Here is a 6,139-nt window from a genome sequence, read left to right as displayed (position 1 = left end):
AAAAAAAAAAAAAACAAACAAACTTGAAAGAAATGTTTAGTATCAAGAAAATGAAAATAGTAGGCTTAAATTGCTCAACAATATTATACTTTAACCTCATTCCTTTCAAAAAAATGGGACATTTGCAGATATAGTGTTCTGGAAGTACCTATTCCTTTGATAATTTTTGACATTGCTTAATTTTTAAGAAATATTTTTATTTTTTAAGAAATGATCCAAGAATATCCTAAATAATTCATAGAGGCAGCATATTTTAGAATAATTGTAGCACGGCTAGGAGACACGGTAACAGAATCCCTCAGTTGAAATTGGACCGAGTGAGTTCATCAGAAAGAAACCAACCCACATTAAGTTGAAACTGAGAGAAAGAGGTTTGAAGTTTTATTCCTGCATGAGGCCCAATATAAAAAATAAACTTTAACTCCTCTTTCACAAATTAATCTCTGATTTTGGACTCTCAGTTTTTGGCAGGAGAAAATATACGACTAGTGGAACTCAAGAACATTCTAACTCAATTTCATTCGAAAATGTGGGTTGGTTCCTTTCTGATAAACTCGGTCCAATTAAGGAAAAAAAATAATGAGGAAACACTAGAAAGGATGGAGGGTGGACGTATAAAGTCAAAGAAAATCATACGATCGCGGAAGAGCAAGTCTCTTTTTTTGTTTTTTAACTTATAATCAAGGAAATAGATACGTAAAGAACAAAAGCGAAGCAGTACTGCCGTGCTAAGGAAAAACGCCGTGTAAACATTCGAGAGTTGCCGAATTTCCCTGAATAAAACACTATTTATTTGACAACTTCTCGCATATTTTTCCTTGAAATTTTCAGATATTTTAGATTAAATTGCGTACAAAATTGTCTGAAGAATTTTGAAAAATAATATTCGCAATTTTCCCAGTAAATTCGGTTTTTATCGGAGGAAACTTGGCAACGTCTGAAGGCTCATACGGCGTTTCTCCTTAGCACGGCGGAGTAGGGGATGATCCCCTATCACATCGGTCGCGGGAACCCCTTCTCCGCGTGGATGCGTCACCCGTCGGTCCTAATCGTAACATTATCCTTTATCGCGTCATTGTCGTTGTCGTTATCTTACGGGTGTGTGCGTGACTGTTTCATCATATTATTCAATATCGATGACGTCACTCCATTGACGGGGATGAGGCGCAATCGATGCCGAGGAGGGTGGACCCTTGGCGGGCCGTCCGTCGCGTCTCACAGTGGATCGAGCCAATTAGAAAGGTCGAACATAAAATTTTTGACTAAAAATGAAACGTTTGATGTTTATTTCGTCACATTTTAAACTTGTAGGGGTGGTTTAAGAAGAAAATTTCACGAGGAAAACAATGGGACCACTTTTAGAACCTCAAAAGTTTTGTATACACGGAGTTATAAGCGTTTAAAGTTTCCAAATTTTGTCCGACCGCTCCTTGACTCGATCTACTGTGCGTCGCGTCTAGAGCGACCCTCATAGGGGCAGACGCGCATGGGATGAAGGGGGAGGGGTGTAATGACCTCTACAAATATATTTTTTGGTGCTTCTTCACATTGGCCACCCTCGCGGCCCTTCGGAACATCAATTTTGCTTCGGGCTGGAAAGCACACGCCCAACTGTGTGGATCGTATTAGTATGTGTAGTCACGGCTCGGTCAATGAATCGCATTAGTCGAATAACAAACCCTTATCCATTGAATTAAGAGTTACATTCGAAGGGTTGACAACAGAACTGCTTGAAATGTTTGCAGAATTATTCTTTATTATAGAAAAGAAAAATATCAGAGAGGTTTTCTGCCGTGTCTAAGGAAGAACGCCGTATGAGCCTTCAGACGTTGCCAGGGCCGGATTTACTTACTTGCCGCACATGGGCCGCATGTATTTTGCCGCCCCCTTCTCATTCGTTTTGAAACATCAATAAAAACCATCAAGTGAACGTGCCGGAGGGGGAGGGGTTCATAAGACGCGTTTACTCGTGTTGGACACATTTTTTGCGAGAGCCCTGTCAACACTAAACTAGCAAAAGTTCACGGAACTTGGCGCGATAGTTAAGTTCCGTAAACCTATCTCTCTGTGGACAATGCCTTCCATTTATATTAAATGAACGAAAAAATAATGACAGAACAAACATAAATGTGGTTTTAATAATTTTAACTTCCGCCGCCGCGCCGCGCTGACCGCTCTGTGTTTAGCGCAATGCGTGAAGTATTCCTACAGTTTTGTATGCGCTACGCGTTTCACGCCGACCGCTGCTGCACGCACTGTGTTTGACGCAATGCATGAAGTATTCATGCAGTCTTGTAGGCGCTATGCGTTTCACGCCGCCCGCTGCTGACCGCAGCGACCGCACTGTCTTTAACGCAATGCGTGAAGTATTCATGCAGTCTTGTAAGCGCTAATATGTGTTACATGCCGACCGCCGCGCCGAGGGTTTCTCCGTTGCATCTCAAGTTCTCGTCATCATTGCTCTCTGCGCCGCGCCGTTCCAGACCAAATTCCGTGTTCGGTTTCTCTCTTAGTCTTAACTCGACTAATTAAAGGTCCTGTCTATTGTACCACAGAAAGACGAAAAAATTAGAAATACACTCTCAAGAAATGAGAGATTTTGTCACCTTTTCTTCATTGTAATTTTTTTCTCTGATTCCGAATTTTCTTTATAACTACATTTAAAAAAATTGCAAAACTTGCCGCCCCCTAAATTTGCCGCCATGGGCCGCGGCCCATGTGGCCACCCCCTAAATCCGGCCCTGGACGTTGTCAAGTTTTCTTTGATAAAAACCAAAATCAGAGGGAAATTTGTGAAAATGTTTCCCCAAAATATTTAAACAATTTTGCACGCAATTGAATCTGAAAAATCTGGAAATAATGAAGTGTGACGGGAAGTCTGCAGGCGGTAGCAAACTGATGTACACATGTTTTCACAGTTTCGCCATCGATTTGTCATAAAAACATAAGACAAGAATATAAGTAGTTTTTTTGTGAACATCGAAATAAGGCCACCCTTATTGAGGCTAAGAAGGGTTATCACTAACAAATGTTTGCTGGGACAAAGTTCATTCGACTAAAACTTAATGACCTAAACAATACTTAACTTAGGCTCTAATGTTGTTGAGACTTTGAATCACATTCCAAAAGTCCATTTTCATACATCTCAAGGGAGATCCAATTCCGAAAATGTTTAAAAAGACCCCTTTTTTCGTCTTTGAGGGAAGAAAGTTCAACGACTGCAACGTCTTAAAGCAAGATGCGTGGTTGTTTATTTCACCGAAGATTATAGACCTCACAAAGGCGGAAATGTTGCTGCAAGCCGATTATGAACGATCGAATTCTGATCGATTTTAGGAGTTTCTGACAGATTTTAAGGCCTATCGATTTTCGATCGATTTCCGATCGATTTCCAAAAAAAAAAAATGGCTTCCAAGTGGAAGCGCCGTTTTTTGGACAACAGATCCAATAAATAAGAAAAGAATCAAGAAAATTAAGAAAGAATTACAATGAAAAGTGTACAAATGATGATTTGTAGTCCGTCAAATTAAATATTCGCGGTAATATTCAAAATATTTGAAAGCGCGCGCGATGAACGGTTGATTCGGAAAGGTTTGTTTATGTACTGCTTATCACTCTGCATTCTCTCTTAGTCTCTTGGTGAATGAGTGTTTTCTTGTCAGTTATTTTACTTTTTGAAGATATTATCGAACTAATTAGATCATTACAATACTTCCATTATAAGGCAGTCAATTTGGATCACATTCTATCCTTTGGAGAAATGGTTAGCAAACCGCAAAGTGGTGTGTGTGTGACGGATCTACGAGATGTTGGTTCGCTCTCTGAATACCGATCAAAGCTATTCAATGGTGATACACGAGGTCCTTATTCACATTTAGTCATTAATATTTCATCCGTAATTTGTAGTGTAATCCCTCGCAAGTGCGTGCTCTAATTTTCGAAAACTAGTTCGTGCCGGATACTGAGTGATCATCATAGACATCGCCGCTTATGATAACCTTCTTCGGGTAGCTTCCAAATCATTTATCATCTGTGATTTCATTAGTAATTATATCTCACATCCTCAGGTACCATGTGTCAAAGATTTTATAATATCACTTCTCCATTTAAGGAATTCACTTCCAAAATCCTCTGGTTGCGCATAACATCACAACTGTAATTCATCGGATCATTGGTTGCGATTAGGTTAGCGTAGCTAACCAGTACTAGCGTATTGGTCCAACAGTGCAAAAACACATGTAGTATTAAAATACCATAAACTATTTGAGAAGAAAGTTTTACCATTCCTTACTGATTAAATGAATCGTCATTGATTTTCATCTTTGTCCCTAAGAGTTTCCATGATGGGCCCGAGTGATGATTGACAATGAACCCATAGGAGAGCCTTATAGAGAAATATCTACATGACTGCATGCCTAACCAGAGGTTTATTTATCTTGATATGCTGCCCCTTTATGGATTGATTTATCAAGCAATAATAACTGTGCAATCATGAGGGGGCTCTGAGAGTCCTGATAGTTACTAAAGTCCAGGATAATCAGCTTTTAACAAGCTCAACTAGTCCAATCTCACAGCAGCAAGCGGTCAGTTTATCATCAGTTGTTCTCAGTTATGTGTTCAACTCAAAATGTTTTAAAACACTTGCTAGCCAGAGCAACAAGTCACCATGGACTTCACCAATTCTAAATAGCTGTGTCACTCAGAATTATGGCTTCCGCTTGTTCTATCGTACATTTTAAGGATTTGCGGAGACTATAACTTGATTGTAAACAGCCATTAATTCCACCAAGTTTCATCAACTCCCTTTTCATCACTTGAATCTACTAGAATGTCGCAAAGAGCAACAAAATTTTCTGTAAGTACCTATCTAGCTGTAGTTTTATACGTTTCATACAATTTTTATTTTGAACCTTGGACATCTCCATAACCATCCATGCACAGTGAACTCAATTTTCAAATGATACATCTCATTTCAGCACTGTTTGCTAGGTTTAACAATTCTGTCTTCAAGAGATCTCATATTTTAAATCTTAATAGTGGTGTCAAAATAATCTTTACTCTTCCATTCAGTTTTATGCTGCATGCAAATTTTTCTTTGTATACCTGCACTTTCATCCCAATTAAAATATCTAAGTCGGTGTTTCAGTTACAAATTTTCATGCGCCTTTTCCTGTTTCTTTGTGTAAAGTTCTTATTCTCTCAGATTCATTTCCCTAGATACCGCAGTCTTGCTGGGTATGTATTTTTACATGTTAGAGCTGAGGCGGTTGAAATCAAGAACATTTCCCATCATATTTTTCCCCTCTTAAAAGCAAATCATGAAAAATCTCCGTGTTGCTTTCTACTCAACAGCCCATTGTTTCAGTAGAGCCAGCCTCAATGAAGCTAAAATCCTTCTCATATTATACTCTTCGGGGTTCTTCTTTCCCCTATAATATTTGTGCAAACTTCCTTCATAGTCTTGCAAAAAAATAAGTGGCAAATTAATTAATTCTTAAGTGTAAGTACCTAGTTGAAATCAGAATTTAAAATTCTTTATTGGATAGTGAGCAGGCCAAAGTTCAAACTGCTGTCATGGAGAAATCTTCTCTGTTCTTATGGGGCTCATAGACAATTTATCGTTAGATGGAAGTATATGTTGTTTTAAAATTATTTCTTAACTTATTTAACTTCATTCACAATTTTACATATTTTGTATGCTCCATTTTAGAAATTTTTAAATTTTATCACGGCAATTTAATTATGAATTTTAAATTTTATCACGGTAATATCCTCAATATTCTTCTCTCCTCAATTCGTATTCGCTCCTCTATCTCTTCATTTACAACATCTTCGTAGTTCTCAATGACTAGCACGAGATTCGCCATCTTTAAAACTATCCCGTGAAGCGTGATCCAAATCGATGGAAAACTTGGTTTTTAACGAAATCGATGGAAATCCAAATCGATGGGTCCGGACCCATCGATTTGGATTTCTATCGATTTCGGGATTCTGATCGATTTAGGGCCGTATTTCTGCATTTTTGCATCGATTTGTGTCCTATCGATTTGACCGGCCCATAAGCGCAATGCTTTTCTAAATCGATAGCGTCCCCAAATCGATCAGAATTTCCGTCTGAATTCGATCGTTCATAATCGGC

Source organism: Bemisia tabaci, chromosome 4, assembly GCF_918797505.1.
Source record: "Bemisia tabaci chromosome 4, PGI_BMITA_v3".
NCBI classification, from domain to species: Eukaryota; Metazoa; Arthropoda; class Insecta; order Hemiptera; family Aleyrodidae; genus Bemisia; species Bemisia tabaci.
Note: the sequence above shows the minus strand (reverse complement) of the source record.